The sequence below is a fragment of the Lepus europaeus genome, chromosome 2 (genome assembly GCF_033115175.1).
Source record: "Lepus europaeus isolate LE1 chromosome 2, mLepTim1.pri, whole genome shotgun sequence".
Lineage (NCBI taxonomy): Eukaryota > Metazoa > Chordata > Mammalia > Lagomorpha > Leporidae > Lepus > Lepus europaeus.
Genome location: NC_084828.1, coordinates 75505462 through 75532764, shown reverse-complemented (window position 1 = coordinate 75532764; position 27303 = coordinate 75505462). Strand labels below are relative to the sequence as shown.

Below are 27303 nucleotides of genomic sequence, written 5' to 3'. Positions count from 1 at the left end.
CCCTCTCAGTATGCAGTGTTCTTTATAGTCTCCCTCAAAATGTCAGAAGTCTTCTACCACTCATATTGGAAGTCTCAACCATGTGCTTCAAAATGGCTTAAAAATTGCAAATATCAAACATTGATTACAATACTTAATTGTTGATAGGTCCATTACTGTCAATTATACAAATTCTGTCAGCCCCTGTGGGTCAAGATCATTTGCCAGGACACCAGATACATGGCAAAAACAGGCTTCATTGTATTAAACATCACTGCTTGCAGCACATCTTTAAATCAGGCGAGCTATTTAAGACTTTCACTGGTCAAGAAAGCTTGTAGTACAGTTGACCTATGTGTATTGCCCATGTGCAAAATATAGCTTGCACACTAGCTTCTTTTGGCCTAGACTTTAGACAGTATGCCTGTGAAAATGTGTTAACAGTGTACTGCAAAGATTCTCTAACTTTATGGTGTTAGAGATTTTTGCAGACACAAAGAGCTTTTGTTTTTGTCAATTACATCTATGATTACTATGTTAGAAATTAAAAGTAAGGAAATCTAAAAGTATTAACTAATCCATATAAAACAATAAATCTGTTAAATATTGAAGTATGCAATATATTTTTATGATGGATAACTTTTTTTCCAAAACCAGATAATATTAGAAGAGTGGCACTATTTTACATTTTTGGAATTCTTTTTAATGTTGAGTTCATTAGAAGGCAGCTGGATTCTCTTATCTGCTTCTGCATCCCATTCATTATATGTTTTATTGGTTTTGCTGAAATATATGAATAATATCTGTACATTCATGAATACATGCTATTTTGATAGTGTTTTGAAATAATTATAGATATTTTCTTAGATAGTCCACCAAAATGTGGGATATGGTAGTTTTGTTAAGATTGATTGCAACGCAGAATCATAAACCATGTCAGCAAGGATTTATTGTTATTAAAATACATCAGTTTATCTTTTACTTTGTATGGATCTTTTACTTACACATACCTCTTTGTACCATTGGAAAATATTTGTTCATTGTATTGTCCAGCTCTTACAGATATAAATATAATCATTGTTATCATGACCACTGATCTCGTTAGAATAGTCTTCCACTATTGTGAAGCTGTTAAGCACACAGTGTCATACAACTTTCCCCAATTTTTAATATTTGCTCCAGTTGTATCATTGACACCAAACAGCTGTCAGTTATTTCACTTGAAATCATAGTCTCAGTTTGCAAAATGTCTGCCAAATACCCATATCTCATTGCCCATATTCTGTGCTTGCTCTTTCAGGTCAACATGGTAGTCCATGCAAAACAGCACTGAATTATTTTCAAGTTGGAGCTCACACAGCTGTGCCAGTGCTTTTCCTTGGGTAACCCTTTGAGTTCATATGCAGCGCAAAGGCTTTTTGTTGTATGCTCCCCATTTGCTCATGCAGAATCTCCCAAAGTGTCAATATTGAGTGAAATTACCATTGTTGCATCATCAAAGACATTCTGTCATTGGACTTGATTTTCGTGGTTTTTTTTTTTTTTTTTTTTTTTTAAGTATTGTTGAAGACTTCAGTGACTGCTGGTACAGGTTGGTGCCAAGGCCTTGACCTGTGCTGAGGCTCCAGCAGTATCACTATCACTGCTGCTGTGCTATGTGAACGTTAACCTGGGAAAAAGGCAAATGGCACTTTATCAGCATTAAAAAATCATAGTTTTTACTGCAGAGACTCTTTGCGAGGGTCTTGGGAATCTCTGCAGATCCATGGAGTATACTTGAAATGTTGATGTACTGTAATGGAACTTTAGAAATATATTTCTTGAAGTTGTTTTAGAGACAGTAGTTTTACCTGTGCTATATGAGATGTCATTAAATGGAATATACATCTATTAGAGTAAATAATAAACTTATTTAAAATTATTTCTCTCTCAAAAGTGACACATCTTAGGCATAAAAACTCCAAACAATGCAGAAGTGTGAAAGAAGGGACTCATACCCCACCTCCGTTTACTGGAACCCTGGGTTGGCTCTGCATTGTTCTACACATTTTTCTAGTCACAAAGCCTGAATGTGTGCATATTTTTTAAAAAAATTAAACCACCCAATAAATACTGTCTTCCAATCTGTTTTGAAAACATAACAATTTTATATGGGCATCTTACCACATCTGTTCATGGATATACCTCATTTTTTAATAGCAATCTATAATTTGATAGAAAGTATATGACATTGATTTATTTAGGTGTTTCACCATTGTTAGCTGTTTGTGTTGTCTTTAGCTTTTTGATATTTATGCTGTTGTAGTGAACATCTTTGTACTTATAAGTTTATAGATATTTCTGTAATGGAATTATTTGGATATATAGGTATTGTTTGTATAGGTGTTCTGTAGTGGAATTGTTTGTACACATTTAACATTTTGGGGAGACAGCATTGTCTTAAAGTTCATGAACTTTGCATAGTCAGACATATTTAATGTTGAATTTCTGAATTGCCATTGTTTTACCCTATGACTTTGGGAATGTTACTTAATATTGTTTGCTTACATTGATCATGTAAAGTGGAGGCAGCCTTATTGTGTTGAGAATTATTAAGTTAAATGAAATCTGACATCACTGAAGTGTTTAGCATAGTGCTTGGTATGTAGCATATGCTTTGTTAGTGGCAGTTATTATTAGAAGCACTGATCAACCTTAATTTGAATCAGGAGGAGGTAGGAGTCATATCCAGATTGTACTATTGGAGGTGTGACCTGGGGCATATTCTGTAATTCTTCAAGCTTGCTTTCATTTTCAAAATGAGTGAGTTAGATTAGGTAAGTTCTTGTGATTTTTCCAGGTCTGCAATGTTTTGATTTTTTGACAGGTTTCCTAGTGATGAGACTATTGGTAGTAAGATATTTTCCCTCAAGTAGTTGGCTTTCCTTTCTCCCTTCCCCCATCAATATGATAAGTTGTTATGATGATTTCTATTCTAGGAATTAAAGGCATCTTTATCCATTGTAGATTATAAAAGGTAGCTATAATATAAATAATCTTAACATTTTATTTTAAAACAGATTTTTGCTCACATAGGCTTATACTATTTATGTATGTCTTTTTTTTTCTGTTAAATCCTTTATACTATAGTAGATCTTATATGTATTAGGAATGGATTGATTCAAAGAAGACTATAAATATGATATCTTCTTTTTATAACAATCTCTGTATTCTGATCCTTTTACTTGGTTTATTATGACTTTCTCTGATTATTACTTTTCTTTGTCCAAGCGAGAGCTTATGTGTCTGTTATCTATATTGGGCTTCTTGATGAACATTGACATTTTACTAGTGTTCTTACTGATTAGAGTGACAGTCCCATGACCTTTTAAAAAACAGTAAACTTGACAAAAATAATGATCCTTAAATAGAAAGCTCTGAGGTGTGTGGTTAAGGCACATCTTTGTTTAGTGATAGATTTTATGTCATTGATAGTGTTTTCTCAGCTATACTTTTCATAAAACAGAATGTTTTCATATAAAACTAGTTGGTCTCTAAAGTGGAGAATTAGTCACACTGGTAGAACTAAAATAATTCTGAGATTTTAAACATAATAGTGTCTGTTTTCAGATCATTACATTTTTTACTGAAACTAAGCTATATCAATAATAGATGGTTCTTGAGTTTTATACCCTGAAATAATTATAGGAACTTAAACACGACTAATTTTCATTAGAATATTTTCTGGAATTATAACTTAATTCATCCTAATGCATGGCTTCATTGTTAGCAAGATATCTTTTGGTTGCCTGTTGATCAGCCGATTCTAGTTACAGTCTTAACATTTGTACTTCTATGAATAAGTTAATTATGTCCTTTCTCTCTCCCCTTGGTTATTTTGAGCTCAGGGAGTTGGGTTGTCTTTGTCATTAATAAGAAAGTATAATATTGTGAGCCACAGGGAGCTGGACCAGTAAGGTCTCTTAGAGCCCTTTAATTCCATAATGTCCTTGATCTGATGAAGCCGCTCAGTAAATCTCTTCACAATTTCCATGACCAAGCCATCTGCCTGCATTAAAATAAATCAAATCTGCTTACTCCTTCAATGTCTAACAAATATTCTATAAACTGATGATGATGAAGTCCATGAACACAAAAATAATTTGCAATTTTCAGCACTTCCTCTTCAGTTCTCAGCTCAGATTCTCTTGACAAAGTGGAAGTTGGAATGCCAGCTTTCTCTTTGGCCTGAGTAGAGAGTATTGAAACTCTTTCCCCTAGTCATTTTCATTGTGTTTATCCCAACTTTGCAAAGTGAAGATGCTCCTGAATAATGTTTAAACTTTGCAAAGCCTTTACTTATCCTTCTACTTCAGATGTGTTTGCTAAAATTAGGTAGTCACACACATACCTTTATTAGTTTTCTATATGACAGTTCACATGTGTGTAAACACACATGCACAGTGTGTGAATATGTTCATGTATAAAATGCCAGCCAGACTCTTTTTTTTTTGGTCTATTCCAAGGTTTCCAATATGGTCCAAACTTTGGGGACTGGGTCACATGTGGTAACAGCATGCTATATTTGTATGTGATCCCATGATCGATTGAAGGCAAAAATAGTTCTTATTTTGTCTTCACATCTGAAAACCATTGCATCTTTGAAATCTTCTCAGTGATCTTATTATCCTTTTATCATCAGTGTCTTAATTTTTGTCTTTATCATTTTACGTTTAAAGTATCTCATCCATTTCCTAGCTAGTCTTTTTCCATTGCATACCTGTTACACTCTACCAAGTTAAGTTTCTGTCAGATACTGTTTCATTATTTTCCTCTCTTCTTTTAAAAACAGTAACAATAGCAAACTTGAAAAATACCAAACACAGAAGTAAAAGATCTTTGCAATGAAAATGATATAATGTTGATGTAGGAGATCATAAAGAACATGAAAAAATGGGAAGATATTTCTTGTTCATGGATTGAAAGAATTAATATCATTAAAATGTACTACCTAAAGCAATCTACAGGGTCAGTGCAGTCCCTTTCAGAATACCAATGGCATTCTTTTTTTCCTTTTTTTTTTCTTTTTATTTATTGGAAAGACAGAGTTACAGAGAGAGGTAGAGACAGAGAGAGAGAGAGAGTTCTTCCATTCACTGGTTCACTCCCCAGATGGCTGCAAATGACCGGAGCTGAGCCGATCTGAAGCCAGGAGCCAGGAGTTTCTTTCAGGTCTCCCAAGTGGGTGCAGGGGCCCAATCACTTGGGCCATCCTCTACTGCTTTCCCAGGCCATAGCAGAGAGCTGGATCAGAAGAGGAGCAGCCGGGACTGGAACCAGTGCCCATATGGGATGCCAGCGCTTCAGGCTAGGGCTTTAACATGCTGCGCCACAGCACCAGCCCTAACAATGGCATTCTTTATAGAATCAGAAAAAAAAATCTTAAAATTTCAGATGGAGGCCGGCGCCACAGCTCACTTGGCTAATCTTCTGCCTGCGGTGCTGGCACCCCGGGTTCTAGTCCCGGTTGGGGCGCTGGTTCTGTCCCGGTTGCTCCTCTTCCAGTCCAGCTCTCTGCTGTGGCCCGGGAAGGCAGTGGAGGATGGCCCAAGTCCTTGGGCCCTGAACCTGCATGGGAGACCAGGAGAAGCACCTGGCTCCTGGCTTTGGATTGGTGCAGCGCACTGGCCGTATCGGCCATTTGGGGGGTGAACCAACGGAGGGAAGACCTTTCTCTCTGTCTCTCTCTCACTGTCCACTCTGCCTGTCAAAAAAAAAAAAAAAAGAATTTAAACAAAAAAAATTTAAAAAAAATTAAAAACAATTAAAAAAAACAAACAAATAAAAAACTTCAGATGGAATGATAAGAAACCCAGAATAGCCAAAATGATCCTGAGGGGAGGGGGAACAAATCAAGCTGAAAGTATAACAAAACCTGGTTTCAAAGCATACTACACAGCTATAGTAATTAAAACAGCCTGGTACTGGCATAAAAGCCAGCATATAGCTCAATGCAACAGAATAAAGAGCCTGGATAGTAATTCATATACATATAGCCAAATGAATTTTTGACCAAAATGTCTGGAACATATATTGGAGAAAAGACAGTCTTCAAAAAATGGTGCTGGAAAAACTAAATATATATATGCAGAAGAATGAAATTAGATAACTACCTCTCTAAATACCTAAAAATCAACTCAAAATGGATCAAAGACTTTAAGACTTAGACTATGAAATTACTTCAGGAAAATGTAGGGGAAACACTTCAAGATATTGGTATAGGTGATGACTTCTTGGATAAGACCCCAAAGTACAGGCAACAAAAGCAAAACTAGACAAATGGGATTATAACAAACTCAGAAGCTTCTGCACGGCAAAGTGCAGACACTCAACAAGGTGGAAGAGAAATATTTGCCCGCTACCTGACAAAGGAATAATATCCAGAATATGTCAGCAACTCAAAAAACCTCAACAAAACAGCCAATCCAATTAAGAAATGGGTGAAGGACAGATAGTTCTCAAAAGAAGAAATGTAACTGGTCAACAAATATATGAAAAATTGCTCAACATCACCAGCCATCAAGGAGATGTGAACAAAACCGCCGTGAGAAATCACTTTACCCTGGTCAGAATGGGTATTAGCCAAAAGACAGTGAGCAACAAATGTTGGCAAGGATGTGGAGAAAGAGAAAACTCTTATACTTTGTAGGCAGGAATGCAGATTAATGCACTGGAAAATAGGATGGAGATTTCTTAAAAAAAAAAAAAAAACTAGAAATAGAACTGGCATTTGATTCAGCAGTCCCACTGCTGGGTATATACCCAAAAGACAGGAACACGTTGTCTCAGTTAGATACCTGCTCCACCGTGTTTTTAGCAGTACTGTTCACAATAGCTGAAATATGGAATTAACCAAGGTGTCTATCATCAGATGAATGGATGAAAGATATGGTTTATATATACAGTAGAATATTATTCAGCTGTGAAAGAATGAGATTCTATCATCTGCAGCAAAATGTTTGGAACTGGAGGACATCATATTGAGTAAAATAAGCCACAGATGAATATTGCATGTTCTTCCTTATATGTAGGAACTAAAATTGTATATGTTTATAGATATATATACACATACACATACACATATGTATATATTTATATATACACACAGTGTGTGTATATATATGTATATATATATACATACATACATATATGTGTGTAAATAAAACAACTCAAGCCTGAACGCAGAGTGTTGATTATTAGAGGCCAGGAAGGGTAAGAAGGATAATATTATTGGATTAAAAAACAGTAGGGGAAGCTGGGTGTAGTTCATTTATTGTGACAAATATACTAATATAAGATGTTAATAGGGAAAATGGGGTGAAGGGTATATGGGGACTCTCTGTAAGACTGCTTTACATTTTTGTTTGTGAAATTAAAATTAAAAGGAAAAAAAAATAAAGGATGAATCGCACAATTCTTAGAGTATTATTCAGTGTTCTTTGTACCTTTCCACTATTCCCACCTAACTTGTTTCAGCTGCCCCTCTATTAGCACTGCTCATATCTGCCTTTTTCAGTGTGTTACTCTCATTTCCAAGCTGCTTCTGGTTACTCTAAAATACCTCCCCCTGTACTCTTGATATCCTGCATAATCTTCCAGACCCAGTTCAGGGCTATCCTCTGAGGCTGTCTTGCAGGTTAGCCTGAATCCACTGTAAGAGATCTTCACAGTTTGTGCTGCTCCTTTAGTAGCCACCTCCACACTGCTGTGCTTTGTTGTCCTGCACTTCCTTGCAAGTGCCGTGGGTAGAACTATATACTGGCCATGTGGAAGGTGCTTCACTTAATGAGTAAATGCATGAATGTTAGGTCTTTGCGTTTTAGAAGACTTTTGTCTTGTGGTAGGTAATAGACAATATGAATTTTAAAAGTGTAGTTTATCATCGATATGTCTTATTCTCAAAAAATAAGACAGTCTTTTGTGCTGTAGACTGAAATTACATTTCACTTGTGTTCTGGTATTTTTATCCTATTTCTTTCTATGAACAAAGTTTATAGTAACCTCCCCCTATCTTCTAACTTGCTCCTGCTGTCTTTCTATAATTTATATTCAGTTAATTCTGTTGAAGAGTGCTAACTTACATAATCAGTCTTTTTCTTTGCCTTTGATGTGTTTCGAAATTGTAATGTTTATTACAAAAGGCCATTGTGATAGGGACTAAAAAAATTCAGAAGTGTGATTTACTTAAATGTGGAAATCTTAAAAGTGCTACTGGGGTCAGCGATGTGGCATAGAGGGGAAAAAGCTGCTGCCTGTGGCACCGGCATCCCATATGAGTGCTGATTCAAGTCACACCTGCTCTACTTCTGATCTAGCTTCTTGCTAATGCACCTAAGAAAGCAACGGAAGATGGCCCAAGTGCTTGGGACCCTGCACCCACCTGGGAGACTTAGGAGCAGCTCCTGACTCCTAGCTTCGAATTGGCCCAGCTCCTGCTATTGTAGCCATTTGTGGGGTAAACCAGTGGATGGAAGATCTCTCTCTCTCTTGCCTTGCATATAAATGAATAATTAAATCTTGAGTGCTACTTAATGAATTTAAATGACTGTACTTGTGTAATCATCATCTAGATTTAAAGACAGTATCACTAGCAAACCCCATCACCCCCTAAGGACCACATTATGATTTCTAACACCAGGAACTAGTTCTCATGCTTTTGAAACTTAAAAGAACAAAAGCATTAATATCCATTAAGCTTGCTTTCTTGACTAGTTTTTAAAATTCAACCTTGTTTGGGACCGATGCTGTGGCATGGTGAGTGCTGGCATCTCATATGGGCCCTGGTTAGAGACCTGGTTGCTCCTTTTGTGATCCAGCTCTCTGTTGTGGCCTGGGAGGGCAGTAGAGGATGGCCCAGATCCTTGGGCCCCTTTACCCATGTGAGAGACCTGGAGGAGGCTCCTGGCTCCTGGCTTCAGATTGGCTCAACTCTGGCTGTTGTAGCCATTTAAAGAGTGAACCAGCAGATGGAAGACCTCTCACTCACTCACTCTCTGCCCCTGCCTCTCTTTAGTGCTGCCAAAGAAAGAAAGAGAGATAGAGAGAGATGGAGGAAGGGAGGGAGGAAGGAAGGAAGGAAGGAAGGTTCAGCCTTGTTTATGTGATTTTGCTCCACTTTTGTGTGTAACTGTGGTTTGTTAATCTTTATTGCAGTATAGCATTTCATCATAGGAAAACATCATCAAATAAATTTACCATACTGCTGATAGATATTTGAGCTGTTTCCATTTTGGCCTATAATGAGTAATGTTGTTTTGAACTTTTTTTTAATAGTAAACTATATTTTCTGTCCCAATTTCTTTTCTTTTTTTTAAAAGATATTTTTTATAAACAGAGTTAGAGGGGGAGACAGAGAGTGAGATCTTCCATCTGCTGGTTCACTCCACAGATGACTATAGTGGCTGGAGCTGGGCCAATCTGAAGCCAGGAGCCAGGAGCTTCTTCCGGGTCTCCTATCTGGGTGCAGAGGCCCAAGAATTCAGGCCATCTTCCACTGCTTTCTCAGGCATATTAGCAGGGAGCTGGATCAAAGTGGAGCAGTTGGAACTTGAATCGGTGCCCATATGGGATGCTGGTGCCACAGGCAGCAGCTTTAGCTACTGTACCACCATGTCAGCCCCAGCTTTGAACATTTTTTATGTGCCTTTTGATAAATGTCAGAATCCATTTCTCTTGGGTATATCCTCAAAAAACATGTTGCCTGTATTCAGTGTAAGAACTGTCATTTTTTTCCCCAAGTGGCTGTGCTGCTCTTTACTCCTTCTAGCAGCATGTGAGAGGTTCATTTCCTCTGTACTTCAAAATTAGAATGTGAAGATTTCTAAAAGATTGATGAAATGTCTGAAATGAATTTAAAAGAATGATCATAAGAATACTCAAAAACACAGAGAAGCAAGTACATGAGATAAAGAAATCTATACACAAAAGATGAAAAAAATTTTGCTGGGTGATAGAGATATCAAAGACAAATCAAACTGAAATATTAGAATTGAAGAAATCAATATGTTAAATACTACAATGGAAAACCTTAACAACGTACCTGGTGAGGAAGATGAAAGAATATCTTAGCTAGGAGACAAATTCTCAACCAAAAAAAAAAAAAAAGAAGAAATTAGACTAAAAGTAGTGTTTGAGATTTATGAGATAACTATCAAATGACTCAACATATGGGTCTTAGGAGTTCTTGAAGGAAGAATGAATTAGAAGGCCTATTCAGAGAAAGAATGACAGAAACCTCCCCCAATATCAAGAAAGATAGAGACTTCCAAGTAGAGGAATCACATAGAACTACTAATAGACATGATCAGAAATGATATTCACCAGGACACATTATACTGAAACTTTTCAATGACAAAAAATAAAAAAAAAATTCAAAATGTACATGAGAAAATGCAAGATCACCTTTGGAGGATCCCCAGTTAGACTAACAGCTGATCTATCCTCATAAACCCTATAGGCTGCCGGCGCCGCAGCTCACTAGGCTAATCCTCCACCTTGCGGCGCCGGCACACCGGATTCTAGTCCTGGTGGGGCACCGATCCTGTCCCGGTTGCCCCTCTTCCAGGCCAGCTCTCTGCTGTGGCCAGGGAGTGCAGTGGAGGATGGCCCAAAGTCCTAGGGCCCTGCACCCCATGGGAGACCAGGAGAAGCACCTGGCTCCTGCCATTGGATCAGTGCGGTGTGCCGGCCGCAGCGCGCCTACTGCGGCGGCCATTGGAGGGTGAACCAACGGCAAAAGGAAGACCTTTCTCTGTCTCTCTCTCTCTCACTGTCCACTCTGCCTGTCAAAACAAAACAAAACAAAACAAAACAAAACAAAACAAAACAAAACAAAAACCCTATAGGCTAGGAGAGAATAGGGAGTCACAGTCCAAGTCCTAAAAGAAAAAAAAAATTGCCAACCCAGAATACTGTACCCAGCAAGTCTCTCATTTATAAATGAAGGGGAAATAAAAACCTTTCAAAACAAGCAAATTGAAAGAATTTATCACCACTTGTCCAGCCATACAAATGATAATTAAGGATGTGCTTCGTGTAGAAACAGAATGATAGTCATCATTATGAAAGAAGATTAAGGTAGAAAATCTCCCAGTAAAAGTATAAAGGAAATCCAAAGCAAACAATAGGAATATTTATAGAAAAATGGCAAGACCAAGTCATTACTTATTAATAATAACCTTGAATGTAAATAGCCTAAATCTCCAATTTAAAAGATACAGACTGACTGACTGTATTAAAAAACAAAACCCTCTATTTGCTGCCTACAAGAAACACACCTCACTAATAAAGATATGTGCAGACTGAAAGTGAAAGGATGGAAAAAGCTATCCCATGCTAACAGAAAACAAAAATGAGCAGGTGTAGCCTCCCTAATACCAGACAGAGTAGACTTTAATACAAAAACTGGTAAAAAGAGATAAAGAATGGCATTATGTAATGATTAAGGGATCAATTCAACTGGAAGATACGACTGTAGTAAATGTATATGCACCCAATACCAGGGTGCCTGTCTATTTAAAACAAGTGTTAATGGATCTAAATGGGGATACAGACACTCCAGTACAATGAATATAAGGGAATCCAACATCCCATGTTTACCAATGGGCAGATTAACTAGACAAAAACTCAACAAAGAAACAAAAGAGGTAATCTCCACTATGGACCAAATAGACCTAATTGAACACACATGCTTCTGAATGAACAGTGGGTCATAAAATACATCAAAAAGGGAAATAAATTACTAGCAATGAATGAAGGTGACAACACAACACATCAAAACTTATGGGATACAGCAAAAATGGTGTTAAGAGGGAAGTTTATAGCAATTAGTGTCTACATCAAGAAATTGGAAAGACATCAAATCAAATAATCTGAAAATGCATCTCAGGCACCTAGAAAGATACGAACAAACCAAACCCAAAATTAGTAGGAGGAAATAATTAAAATTAGAGAAGAAACAAAACTGAAACAAAAAAATACAAAAGATCAGTGAACTGAACAGCTGGTTATATGAAATAAAAGATACTTCATTAGCACAACTAACTAAAAAATTGTAGAAGATTCCAATTAATAAAATCACAGATGAATCAGGAGATCTTACAATGGAAACCACAGAAATAAAAAGAATCATCAGGAATTAGTGCAAAGAGCTGTATGCCAACAAATTAGAAAATATAGAAGAAATGGATAGATTTCTGGATACCAAAATTGAGTCATGAAAACATAGAAAACCTAAATAGACTAATAACCAAAGCAGAGATTGAGTCAGTAATAAAGACCCTCCAAACAAAGAAAAGCCCAGAACCAAACTGTTTCACTCTGAATTCTATTGGACCTTTAAAGAAGAACTAATTCTGATTCTTCTCAAACTATTCAAAATGATTGAAAGGGATATAATTTGCCAACATTCCCTCTATGAAGCCAGTGTTACCCTAATTCCAAAACCAGAAAAAGATAACAGAGAAATGAAACTATAGACCAATATCCCTCATGAATATAGATGCAAAAATCCTCAAGAAAATGCTAGCTAATTGAATCCAACAGCCATCAGAAAGATCATTCACCAGGACCAAGAGGAATTTATCCCTGGTACACAGGGATGGTTTAACACATGCAAATCAATCAATGTGATACATTACATTAACAAATTGTATAAGAAAAACCCAATGATATTGCAATAGATGCAGAGAAAGCATTTGTTAAAATACAACATCTTTTTTGATAAAACCTTAAGCAATTTGGTTATAGAAGGAATATTCCTCAAAACAGTCAAGGCAACACACAATCCACAGCCAGCCTCACCGTGAATGGGGAAAAGCTGGGAGCATTTCCACTACGATTTGGAACCAGACAAGGATGCCCACTTTCACTATTGCTATTAAATATTGTTTTGGAAGTTTTAGCCAGAGCCATTAGGCAAGAAAAAGAAATCAAAGGGATACAAATTGAGAAGGAGAAGTCAATCTATCCCTATTGAGGAAGTCAAACTATCCCTATTTGCAGATGGCATGATTCTGTATATAGGGGAACCAAAAGACTCCAGTAGGAAGGAGACTGTTGAACTCATGAAAGAGTTTAGTAATGTTGCAGGATATAATCAGCAACAAAAATCAGTAACTTTTGTATACACAAAATATGTAATGGCTGAGAAAGAACTTCTAAGATCAATCCCATTCACAATATCTACAAAACCAAATTAAATACCTTGGAATACATTTAACCAAAGAGGTGAAAGATCTCAACAATGAATGTTAGAAGACATTAAAGAAAAAATAGAAAACAAAAAAATGGAAAGACTTCCACATTCATGGATTGAAAAATATCATCAAAATGGTCATACTACTCAAAGCAGTTTACAGATTCAGTGTGATCCTAATCAAAATTCCAAGGACATAATTCTCACATCTAGGAAAACATGATGCTAAAATTCACATGAAAACACAAGAGGCCCCAAATAGCTAAAGCAATTTTATAAAACAAAAACAAAGCCTGAGGCATCAAATTACCAGATTCCAAGTCATGCTTCAGGACAGTTTTAATAAAAAAGACCTGATATTGGCACAAAAATAGACATGTAGATCAATGAAACAGAATCTTTGACAAAGGAGATAACATTAATCCCTGGAGCAAGGACAGTCTCTTCAATAAATGGTGCCAGAAAAATTAGATCTCTGCAGAAATATGAAACAAGACCTCTACCTTACACCTTACACAAAAATCAACTCAAAATGGGTCAAGGATCTAAATCTATGACTCAATACCATCAAATTACTAGAGGAAAACATTGGAGAAACTCTGCAAGATGTTGGCCTAGACAAAGGCTTCATGGAAACAACCCCAGAAACACAGGTAATAAAATTAAAAATAGATAAATGGGATTATCTCAAGCTATGAAGCTTCTGCACTGCAGAGGAAATACTCAACAAAATGAAGAGGCATCAGACAGAATGGAAGAAAATATTTGCAAACTATGCAACTTGTAAAGGGTTAATATCCCAGACTCAAGGAGAGCTCAAGAAGCTGAACGACAACAAATCAATCCATTTGAGAAATGGGCAAAGGCTTTGAACAGGCATTTTTCAAAGGGTGCAATGCTAATGGCCAATAGCACATGAAACAATGCTCAGAATCACTAGCCACAGGGAAATTTGAATAAAACTGCAGTGAGGATTTACCTCACCCCAATTAGAATGACTATCATATCATACAGAAATAAAAAAATAAGTGCTGGTGAGAGTGTGGGGAAAAGATACTGTAAGACACTTTTGATGGGAATGTAAATTAGTACAGCCATTATAGGAGACATGGAATTTCTTCAGAAATCTGAAAAATAAATCTACCATATAACACAGCCATCCCACTCCTAGGAATTTACTCATAGGAAATGAAACCAGCTTATGAAAGTTATCTCTACCCCATGTTTATTGCAGCATAGTTCATGATAGCTAAGATGTGAATCATCCCAGATGTATATCAACTGATGACTGGATAAAGGAAATGTGGTATATATACACTATGGAATTCTACTCAGCCATAAGGAAGAGTGAAATCCTGTTTTTTTGCAACAGAATGATGCAACTGGAAGCCATTATGCTTAATAAGGCAGTCTCAAAATGACAAATGTATATTTTCTCTGATATATGATGGTTAACAGAGTACAAAATGTAGACATGAAATGGACATCTTATGATTACCATTGTTAAGCCTTATACTCCTGTACAACTGTGATCTTCCTACTTTTTACTTGTTGAATATTATGGCTAGTGTTGAATTAAACTTGAGTTTATAGAGTTGGTTAAAATTATTTCTGCAAAAATTAATGAGAAGAAAGGAGGGAAGGAGGTGTTTGGTGGAAGGAGAGAGAAGGGTGGGAAGTATGGTGATCTTCTTAGAACTCTACCTATAGAATACATAAAATCTGTTTATATTAACATAAAGTTTACGAGTCAATTCGTTTTGGTATATTACATTATTTTTAAAATTTATTCCCTTAATATATTTACAAATCATTGGCATTAAGTACATTCCAATGTTGTACAGCTATCACTACCATTTCTGAAACTTTTAAAAATCACCCCAAAGAGAAACTCTATCCATTAAACAGAAACTCCTAACTTCTGTGTTCTAGTGTGTGGTACCCTTTGATGTACTGTCTCTATAAATTTGCCTATTTTAACTACCTTATATAAGTAAAGCATATAATGTTTGTGCTTTACTGACTGGCTTATTTCAGTTATCATTGTGTTTTCAAAGTTAGTGTTATAGCATGTACTAGAACTTCATTCTTTTAAATGGCTTAGTAATCTTTCATTGTATTTCTATACCATGTTTTATTTATCTGTTCATCTGTTGAAACCACTTAGGATGTTTTATTTATTTATTTTTTGGTCAGTTTTTAAAATTAGGTGATGGGTGTAACTTTTCTCCCAGTGATTGGTATAGGTTATTTTTTTTTAAAAGATTCATTTATTGAGTTACACAGAAAGAGAAGGAGAGGCAGAGAGAGAGAGAGGGAGAGAGGGAGAGAGGGAGAGGTCTTCCCTCCACTGGTTAATTCCCCAGTTGGCTGCAGTGGCCGGAGCTGCACCAATCCGAAGCCAGGAGCCAGGAGCTTCTTCCGGGTCTCCCACGTGGGTGCAGGGGCCTAAGGACTTGGGCCATCTTCTGCTTTCTCAAGCCATAGCAGACAGCTGAATCAGAAGTGGAGCAGCTGGGACTCAGACTGGCACCCATATGGGATGCCGGCACTGCAGGCAGTGGCTTTACCCACTTCACCACAGCGCCAGGCCCGTAGGTTTAAACAATACTTTTGTCAGAATACTAGCATGTTATTGATTTATATATGTTGCAAAATCTTCTCTGTGATTTGTTTTCTCATTCCCTTATTTTGTTATCTTTTAAAGAACACAAGTTCTTTATTCTAATTGTTCCAGTTTTAAAGTTCTTTCCTTTTTTATGACTTACAAATCTTGGGTAGATATTCTTTGCCTATTACTGTGTTATGAAGATATTCTCTGCTGTTTTCTACATGTTGTACTGTTTTACCTTTCATAGTCTGACCTGTAGTACACCTGGAATTGATTTTCTTGTGTGCAGTGAGTGTTGAGGGTCAAGGACTAAAAACTGACTTTTTGTAATGGTTTACCTGTTTACCTATATGTCTTGTCTTTTGGTTATGAAAGTCTTTTGATGTGGTCTTACGCTCCATTTTATCATCCAGGTCTAGTGTAGTACATCAAACATAGTGAGAGATCAATAAATTCATAATAATAATAGACCATGAAGATTCATCTCCCAAAAGACACAGAGGGGCCCAAACAGAATGTCATGTATGACTTTATTCTTAAGTAGTACTAATTATTCATTTCATCTTCACAGAATTACTTTTTTCTCTCAGTTATTGTCTGCTATCTGCCTTATCCTCCTCCTCTGTTGTGGCCACCGTCATCACTGTCACCTTCTTCTAACATTATCTTCATTGCCCAGACATGAATATGTCTTCTGTCTCATGATATTAATTGTATAATTTCATGATCCCAAGGTGAAATGGTATTTTCTGGTTCTGTTTCTGAAGCAAGAAGATAGGCTTTAGAAACAAAAGAGTCACGGACCTCTGTTATTGGAAAGAAAATGAACCTTTTGCCCATTGTTTTGCTTGCTTATAAAATAGAAATTTTTAAACTTCCATTGTCATAATCTTAATTATATAATTTTACTATAATTTCTTAAAATACTCCTTTTAGTTATTTTCAATTTTTTATATTTCTGAGTCCCTTGCATCATAGCACCACAGTCTACATTTGCTTCATAGAAGGGTTTTCAACCCCGAGGCTCAAAGATGGTTCTCAGAGATGCTCCAGAAATTTGATCTCAAAGTTAGGGTTGTTTGCTTTTGACATTTTTCTTTTTCTTGGGAACAGTGTCCCATCAGTGTTTTAAAGTATGATCTTTTGTTTTCCAACACATTATTGAGAAACCTACTTTATATACACCACTGTGAGTTACACAAAGGTTGTCAATTTGGAATGTGATTTTAAGGTATTTAATACAGGTGCAACTATAATTAGAGTTGTTACTGTTGTTACAGTTTGGATATTTAAGTGACTCAGTAAAGGAGTATTTAGAGAATAGTTGATAGAACCCTGTGAAGAAATAGGAATATAGATATGTTATAATTAAAGTGTCAGGTAGAAGATGATAAAGGTTGGTAGTTATAACCTTGTGCACAGCCAATTTTTTTTAATATTTATTTATTTGAAAGAGTTACATAGAGAGAAGGAGAAGCAGAGAGAGAGAGAGAGGGAGAGAGAGGGAGAGGGAGGGAGGGAGAGAGGGAGAGGGAGAGGTCTTTCATCTGCTGGTTCATACCCCAGTTGGCTTCAATGGCTGGAACTGTGCCGAAGTCAGGAGCCAGGAGCCAGGAGCTAGGAGCTTCCTGTGGGTCTCCCACATGGGTGCAGGGGCCCAAGGACTTGGGTCATCTACTGCTGCCCCAGGCCATAGCAGAGAGCTGGATCAGAAGTGGAACAGCTGGGACTCGAACCGTCACCCATATGGGATGCCTGCACTGCAGGTGGCAGCTTTACCCACTATGCCACAGCACCAGCCCCCCAATTTGGTTTTTAATCTCAGCTGGTATGGCACAAAACCTTGGTTTCTTACATGTTCAGTGGTTTTTGAAGATCAGAAGAGGACTGAAAATTTGCTGTGCTCTAATCATAGGAAGAAGAAGATATAGGGGCATGTCTTCAAATTCAGGCTAATTTCCATTGTTTAGTCTAACAAACATGATTCATTATGATGGCATAGTGAGGTGTTTTCTCTCTTGTACTGACCAATCTATTTGGTTCCTCGCATGCTATGGTTCTTGGGGTCTGCAGGATGGCCGCTTTCAACATTGTTCAGAGTAAAGCATGGAGGTAGTGGCAGAGAACAGATAGAGTCTGAGGCAGTGCTTTGACATGGAGTGTGGGAGAGATTTGTGAGTGCTCTAATATCCTGGTCAGGGAACTGAGAGAGCTTGCAGTTGGAATGAAGAAGTCTATCTGCAGGAATTTTAACATCTGTGTCCTACTTGGTTTGTGCTGCTGTAACAGAATACTGTAGACTGGGTGGCTTATAAACAACAGAAATTTATTTCTTAACATGTCTAGAGCCTGACAAGTTGAAGCTTAATATAGGTTCAGTGTCTCACAAGGGCTTGCTTCCTGGTCATACAGATAGGTGGCCTCTTTGCTGTATTCTCACATGGTGCAAAGGAGCTCCCTGGGCTTCTTTTATAAGGGCACCAATCCCATCAATGATAGTGCCACCTCCTGACCTCATCACCTCCTAGAGGTTCCCCTCTCCAAATCTCAGCACATGAGACAGTCACTAGCCATCAGGACAAATAGCCAGGACCACAGAACCAGGATGGGGACCTTCCCCTACCCACCATTATTCCCATTCTACAACAGCAACAAAGAGAATAACCCTAGGGAGGGCCAGTCGTGCCAGTCTGGGATCTGCCTGACAAGATCCTTCACAGCAGGGGCTGGTGAAGAACAAGTGAACTTTGTGAGTGGTTTGTTGGTAGGAGGGGAGATGTGTGAGAAGTGGAAAGAAAATAAATCAGTTTGAAGGAAAATACACTGTGCTCCATTGCATGTGCTTTTTTCCTAACAAAAAGAACGTTAACTTATTGTTGTCTTCCTAATAAAGCTAGGTTCAGGTATATGGCCAGTCTTAAGGGATTTCAGATCTTGTTCTGGCCAGGTACACCAGTCTCTAGCTCTGCCCTGATTTTTAACTTAAGCTGATACACCAACATGACAGCAAATGTTTAAGCAGTCACACAAACCATACTACAGTGGTATATTGAATCTCAGTAAATGATCTTCTCTTTCAAGAAAAGCCTCCTTATTCACTTGATCACTTATAGTGCTTTTAGAAAAATACTTGGATTTGGCATACTTTTTCTGACACTGAGGTGCCCACAGTGAAATGAATGTGGTTAAACAGCTTGGAACACTGGAGTTGAATAGGCTCTGGGGACATATGCCAAAGAATGGCAAGCCAAGTTACCCTGCTTCCAGTGCCAGCTCTGACAAGCTTCAGTTCAGCTGCTGCCACCACCCCTGAGTATGTGTCCAAATCACACATGTTTCTTCTCTTAGTGTCACAAGTTTCCAGTCTAGATAGAGATTCCCATTAATGTCATAGCTGCCAGTGTTGGGAACCCATCACCTACCATTCATTGCCTAAGCATTTTATTTACATGTTCTTGTTAATCTTTAAGCCTATGAGATAGATGAATATTAGTCCCATTTCCAGGTGAAACTGTTGATGGTGCAATTGTATAGTACAATGCATTTTGGTGCCTGGAATTAAATGCCTGGATGATTACTAAGGTTATTACCTCAGGAAAGTGCCTAACACTGTTTCAGGAGCAGACAATCAGTAAGTGAATAATATTTTCTCTTTTAAGCTCTGTTTGACTTTGTGGTGATTTTCTCTCTATTCTAGGGCCTAACTGGAGGAGAATTTGGGAAATGTTTATTGGAGCTGTGAGCTATCCTTATAAAGATCTGTAGAATCCTGAACATTGAAAAGCATTAGGACCTTAAGCATTTTGCCTCTCAAAGATGAACAGTAAACTGTAAAGTAAAGACAGGCAATTCCTACACAATTCTGAGCTTTTCACCAGAGAACTTTCCTTCCCCACTTCTCATACCCCTTTGTGTCTCTGTCTTACTGATGCCTGTTTGGTCTGCTTATTGAGTAATATGACACTTAGCTCTAAAATCATTTAAAATTTTATTTTAATTTCTATCAAATAATTAGGTATGTTATAAGGTTTACTTCATCCAACTCAAAGAGGGAATTCTTAAAAATATTACTGTGTTTATATGTTTGGGAGATTACTGGTTGGTAAGAAATTGTTCTTGGCAATTGTGTTTGACACTGCAGGTGATAGAAGAAGTCTACTCCTTGATTCTTGCCTTCATCGAGTTTATAATTTTAGAGGAGTTAGAGGAGGGAAGGGAGGAAACATTTTTTGAATGCCTGCTAGATACCAGTCTTCAGTATGCATTAAATAATTAGCTTTTCCAGCAACCATTATTTCCACTTTGTAAACAAGGAATACAGTGGCCACCAAGGTTCATGGTTTTCTAGTAACATAGGTAATGTGGCTGTTTGGTTTCTAAAGCCCATCTTCCTGCCTCAGGAAACTGAACCAGAAAATACCATTTCACCTTGGTGACTCCCTACTCTTATTTTCCTCTGATCCTGGCACACAAGGCTTTCTCTTTAATACCCAGCTTGGATGTCCCCTTCCATGTGAAGTCTCCCCCAGAGACAGCTTTTTATTTCTCTGTTTCCACACGAGTTTGTTGATACTTCTGCTTTTACCTCTTTAATTTATGCACTTATTTAAGTCACCTGTTCATTTCTTAGCCAGTGCCTTCTAAATGTTTGACTCATAAGTGACAACTGTATATGTAAGGCTAAATGTGCTGATGGAACAGGTGGGAGCTATTAGAGTCCCAAGGCTATGAGTGGGATTTAGACTAGCACCAAGAAGTCTAGACTCCCCTTGGCGGGGGTGTGGGTGGGTGGGGAGAGAGGAGGGGTGCAGGAGGGCAATGTTGGAAGTGGTCTGGAAAGGAGCTAGTTACTGTTAGGAAGTAATGTGAGTTAAATTTAGATGCTATGTTTATTATTTCAGCTCTTTGAAAACCACCCCTAATGCTCTCACTCTTCTATTGTTTCCTCAAAATTAATTATCTTCTGGTAGCTATGGAAACTCATTTGGAGCTCTATTATGCATGTAATCTGTACACATTGAACTATTTGCTTCAGCATTCTGAATGTTTTCCTGCATAGTCAATAATTCTATATTTACAATGTTCCTTTCCTTCTGGTGAAAATTGGCTTTTTCCTTTGGATTTCTAAAGATGATTTTAAAAAGAATTAAGAATGACAGCTTGACTAATGAATTGCTATATATGGCCATCATCTTTGTCAGTAGTGTTCATGCCATTTTTTTTTTCGCTCGTATTGACATATTTCCTGGCAGTTTTTGCTTTGAAAAACTTTGAACACATGACATACACCATCCTGGTTTCCCCAGCTTGGCAGCTTGCAGGGCCCCACATCCTTATTCCGGAGGTCTCCTACACTTCTGTGACTCCTGCTGTCCAGGCTGTTGTCTCAATGTGTTTGCAGCCCTCCTTGCCTGAGCTGCTGCTTATTATCCCACCACTAACCTTCCTGGTCTAGTCTCAGACTAGGTTTCTTTTATGTCCCATCTCTCAGAAGAGTTTTGCACCCGTGTCCCTACTCACCTGGATGAACTAACACTTGAAGCATTTTAAAAATAAATAGAACAATTTCACATTTCTAAAGTAAATTGAAAAAATAAATTGAAAAAGAGAATTTGAAAAAAATAAATTGAAAAAGAGAAAGAGGCATTATCTAGAAACATGTTGATTACTGCTGATAAATAGCAAATATAATTGTTGATAAAACTCCAAAGCAAAAAAGTATGAAAGCACATCCAGGGAGATATACATTTTCTGTGTCCACAAACCTTTCCTGTTCAGCCTCTGAGTCTTCTTTCTCATGTGAAAAATGGGGGAGGTAAAATCTACGCCAGTGAGTGCTGACTTAGATGGCGAGATTGGCCTCAGATACCTGATGTTTAGTAAGAACCTTTGACTCTTGACCTTTGCCATTAAAAAACAACTTTTTTTTTTAACTAAATATTATTCAGTGCCTTCTCTGTGCCAGGAAGAAAGACACCATCTGAGGTGGTAAAAAATGAAATAGCACTAAAACCTCTTCTTCAATTCCCTGCTTCTTTCATTCACCTATATAGTAGAGGTGTGTTAGAATTAATGTAAGTATAATAAAATTATGTTAAGTACTTGAGTATCCTTAAGGAATGATAAACATGCATTTTAAGTGTTTTATGACATTTTCGACTTTTGTTCCTGTCCTCTGTTCCATAGTGGATTTCTGATACCCTTTCAGTAGACAAGCTAGATTTTTATACAAGCAATTCTCTCCACTTCTAACTACGTGATTCCTTACTGCGGTAATACAAACTTTAATGATGTTGTCTGAAATAGTGATTGCTCAGAATTGCTTATAGCACAGAACCTTACCCAGGGACATCATTCAGGAAAGTTTTGAGGATTCAGAAAATGTGTATTTCCTTGGATGTGCTTTTACACTTCTTTTATTCTTGGAGTTTTATCAACAGTTACATGCGCTGTTTATTAGTGGTGATAAACATGTTTCTAGATAAAGCCTCTCTCTTTTTCAATTTACTTTTGTACTTTAGAAATGTAGTGTAAGATTGTTCTGTTTATGTTTAAAATGCTTCAAATTTTAGTATTTACCAAATAAATACTTAATATATGTGTGTGACTCATACACTTTCAAGGTACCTGAAAGAACTATATAAATAGGTATTTGTTGATTTGCTTCTGGGTTTGGTGTTGATGATTTCAAGGCAAAAGGGAGAGATTTCTACCTACTGCGGCTTCCTTGTGAAAATTTATGTACTGTCATCCAGTCCCGGAATTACAGAGCCAGGCCATACCTTCAGTTTTCTGGCTTCTCTTCTGTGCAGGGCTCCTCTTTTCTCATCCATTCTTGCAGGTCCTAAAGGAAAAAGGTGATGTAACCTTTCCCAAACCACACAGTGTGCAAGTGGCAAAGTTTGGGTCAGAATCCAGGCCAATATTCTGTACAGTAACACAAGTAAAATAATACAGCTAAACAACATTTCAGTAATGTTTTCTTTGTTGTTCAAGCGAATTTTTGCCCTTTTTAGGACCATGCATCAGTCTCTTCCTAGGATTTGTTGGTCGTTGTCACTCTACCTCATCAAAATATTGCTCAAGAGAAATATACATGTCCCATGAGTGTACACAGTTGTGTATACACAGTGCATGCACTTGCGCAGTTGTGGCAGGTCATTTAAACACAGTGGGGCTGTTGCATGCACAAAATGGAATGCATATTAGATATGCTGCCCTTAGCCACTTTTATGCTGCTGTCATGCCCTCATATTCCAGATTGAGTAAGATGAAACAGAGAAGAAAATACTCAGATTTCATTTCAGAATCTGCAGCAGCTGGAGTGAACGTCAAACAGATGGGCTTTTCCACCCTGATTATCCTAACTTCCTAAATTTAGAAATACATGCTTTAAAAAAAATGTAAATTACCCGCGGGGGTGGTGTAGCACATGCCAGGCAGCGCTAACGAGTGCAAATAGATGTCATCTGCTGACTTAGAGGAAGCTCTGCTCCCACTGCTGGCTCTCTGCTGTTTCGCTCCCTTTAGGTTTGTTTCATGCTACTTCTTTCCTTTCTGAAAGTGTGGTGTGGAGCCTTTTTTCACATATAGATTAATATGATCTTAAACTGTTGAGTTGGATATAGTATCGTAAACCAAAACAGCGTTTAATCTGTCTTATTACTCAGTATTCCTTCAAACTGGTGGAACAGGACAGAAAAGAGAGACTTTAGGTGAGAAATCTGTTGTACATTACCTTTGCTACTAACTAGCTGGGCGAAAATTGGTAGCCTCTAACATCCCTTTCATCACAAGTTACATGGTTCTTTGCTTTTGCAAATTATCTGAATCTAGAGATAATTTTGAGCACTGTTGAGAATCTAACACATAATCAACATTTTCAAAAAGAATTAATATTATATGTCATTTGTCTTAATTTTAATTAGCAATGTATAAATGCATATATAAATACATAGTTTACTTAGAAAGTTGTTTAGGGACTATTTTATGACTACTCTGCCCTGATTAGGATATACCACTTCTCTCCTGTGTCTTCAGTTGAGTAGACTGAGTAATGACTTGAAGACATAAAAAACTATAGCCAGCAAATCAGATTTGTTTATACAGGTCACCTTTCACTGGCATGTGAGTTGTGTGGAATTATGTGTTATAGAAGTGTCTGTGTTGATATAAACACCTGTTAATGGAGTGTTCTAAGAGAAAATCGTGCAAGACAGTGTGAGTACATCACCAAAGGAAGTGGAGTGATCAGGTTTGCAAGATGAGTGGTCAAAGAAGCAAGTCCTGGAGATTCATCTTGTGCGAAGACTGGACAATGAGAAAGCCCGAGGTGGGGAATGGGAAGGGAAAGGGCTTGGGGAGCTAGTCTTTCTGGGCAGAGAGTAGCTAAGCGGTCATCCATCCACAAAAGAGCCTGGGAGCTACAAGTAGTTCTTCTACATGATTGGAGGATGGGGTTCAAGGGGAGCAGAGGCTGTAGAGATACGACAAAGCAATAGACAAGTTCCAAGTATTTGGACTTTAACCGATGGGCACTGGGGAGCCTTCCAAGGATTTTAAAGCAGAGGAATAACTTGCTCAGATTTGCTACATTACCAGATTGACTTCAGCGCCAGTGTGGAGGATGGAATAGGATTGGGCAAGGAAGTAGATGTGGTGATCAGATAAGAGTTTGTCATGGTATTTCAAGATCAGGTGGAATTCCTCATAAGTGTTCATAAAGTAAGTCTAAGAAATAATCTCATCAAGTCTTTAAAATACTTGGCATAATTGCTGTTTCAAAGCCCCACACCACCCCCCTCTCCCCAGTAGAAGAGAGGGATGTAAAAGACATAAGAGAATATTTCCTTCTAAGAATGAGGAAAGACTTGAATTGAGTTTTGTGGGAGTTTTAATACATGAGAAATGTGAAAAATTGAGAGGCTATGAGTGTTGTATTGAGACTGTCGAGCTATTATATTTCAAACAAATTTATTTTATTGAAAGGCCGAGAGACAACAGAGAAAGAAACAGGAAAGTTCTCCTGTCCACAGGTTCACTCCCCGAATAGTGGCAACACCATGGATAGGTTAGGTTGAAGCCGAGAACCAGTGACTCCATCTGGGTCTCCCAGGTCAGTGATAGGGACCCAGATACTTGAGCCATTACCTGCTGCCTTCCATGATGCACATTAGCAGGAAGCTGAACCATGGACTGGAACTGAGACTCAAAGCCAAGCACTCTGCTGTGGGATGTAGGCATCCCAAGTGCTAAGTTACCTGTTGTACCAAACACCCACCACTTCGTGTCTGTTTTCTAGTTCTGATGTTAGTGAGCAGCGTGGAGTTTAGGAATCTAGATTGCATTCCATAAGAAGAGGAGATTCCGTTTCAGTTCACTAAGCAATATCCCTCTGAAACTAAATCAAACCACCTTTTTGCTTGATAGAACTTAAAAGCACATTGAAGAAAGCCTGTAAAACTTATTTGGGAGTGTCTTGAAAGATTTGGGAAAATTACAATTCTGAGAATGTTGGAACTTTTAGCTTTTTTTCTCTTTAGCTCTCACTGATAATTCTTGGAGAACCTCTTGTCCTTAAAGCTCTTTTCAGAGATCTGAGGTTGCCTGGCTGTCATTTTTCTATCTCACACCTCCTGGGAGAAGGGACAGTCTCATTACTCAGCTCGTTCCTATCAGTCTGGTCTCCCAAGACAAGTACCTTAGCAAGGTTAGCAGCTGTTGTGGCTGCCTCACACTCACTTAGGTTTCCCATCTAGCGTACCTTTTGTATGGAAATAAAGCATGATTTCTTTTTTGTTTTGCTGATATAATTGCATCTTTTGTGGGCACAGATCTCGTGGATAGTGGTAAGATGTAGTTACCTTTGCTTTCCTTGATTTCTATAGCCAGACAATACTCTCCAAATCCCAGCACTCAAAACCTTTCCTTAGGAACAGTACACAAAAGCTCCAATCTCAGTTTTCTTGTCTGTCAAATGGAATTACAGAAGAGTCTATCATGTAGGGTTGGTGAGAGGTTTAGGACGTTATAAATTGTATCTCACTAAGTAGGTAGAATATGCCTAGGGGTTTCTGGACTGTTTATTTATTGGTCTACATTGTGCCCTCATCACCATTCTAGCATGTGCATAAAGTGTCTGCTTCACCACTGCCAGCTCATATTTCCCAAGTAATCATGTGCTTGAATTTACAAGTCTGACAAAAATAGATTCTTGTGTTATGATGCTTACACACCGATCCTGAATGTTACTATTTGAGATTCCATGGGTATAGCTTTCCCTTTTGTTTTTAAACATTTGTGTATTTATTTTCAAGGCATAGGTACACAGAAAGAGGAACACACACACACACACACACACAGGAGCGCTTTCATTTGCTGGTTAACTCCCCAAATGGCTGCAGTGGCCAGGGCTGAGCCGGGCTGAAGCCAGGAGCCTGGAACTCCATCCAGCTCTCCCATAAGGGTGGCAGGGACCCAAGTACTTGGGATATCTCCTGCTGCTTTTCCATGCACATTAGCGGGGAACTGGTTTGGAAGTAGAGCAACCAGGACTCTTAACTGGTGCTCATGTGGGATGCTGGCATTTCAGGCGATGGCTTAGCCTGCTGAATCACAATGCCAGCCCATTTTTTTTTTTCCTTTTAAATTATGGTGCAAATTAGATCATTCTCCAAATTTTAGAAATAAACACATTACGACTCAGTGAATGGTCTTAGTTATTGTTAAATTTGGGGACTAAGGTCAGAACCCATGCTACAGAGAAAATGACTCTCCAGGAAGCATTGATGTCTCTTTAAAAATCAACTTTTTTGAGTTAAAGTTTAACTACAAGAAACTACATTCATTTGAAGAGTGCAACTCTGTGACAGTTGTATATGCCCATGAATCCACTGCACAGTAAAGGTAAGAGCATTTTGAGGAATTTTTGTGTTTGTCCTCCCCTCTCCCTGCCTCCCCGGTTCAGGAAATTACCAGTCTGCTCTTAGGAACTACATATTAGTTTGCATTTCATAAGACTTTATGTAAATAAAATCACGTAATGTGTTCCTTTGTGTCTGATTTCCTTCACTCAGCATAATTTGAAATGTTGAAATTTACCCATGTTTCTGCATGTAAAACTCGTTTGTGTGGATATACTAGAACTTGGGTTTTCTCTGCTATTGAGGAACATTTGGCTTGTGTCTGATTTTGTATGAGCCTATGTAAACATTTATTTTCAGATTTTTGTTATGGAAGGGTAAATAAATTTATGAGTGCAATGGTTGATCCTCTCTTATAAACTTTCAAACTCTTTTCCAAAGTCTTTGCATCATTTTCTATCTCCACCAGCATTGTATGAGCTTTTTTGCCTCATTTCATTGTCAAGACATGCTATTATGAGCTTTAAAAATTTTGCCCTTTATTAATGAGTGTGAAGTAATACCTCATAGTGGTTTTCGTTTGTACTTTCTGGAGGACTGGTGATGTTAAGTATCTT

The 27303-nt window shown here is 37.8% G+C and overlaps 1 protein-coding gene across 2 annotated transcripts in view; it reads left to right on the top strand.

Moving 5' to 3' along the window:
• IGSF11 (immunoglobulin superfamily member 11) overlaps positions 1-27303 on the top strand; it is a 175719-nt gene that overhangs the window by 5747 nt on the left and 142669 nt on the right. The window contains exon 1 of one of the 2 annotated variants that reach the window (XM_062176869.1): positions 21814-21898. The exons of the other annotated variant lie outside the window; for it this stretch is intronic. The gene's annotated coding sequence lies outside the window, so the exon portion shown is untranslated. Of the gene's footprint in view, positions 1-21813; positions 21899-27303 lie in introns of those variants that run through there. 2 annotated transcript variants of the gene reach the window in all.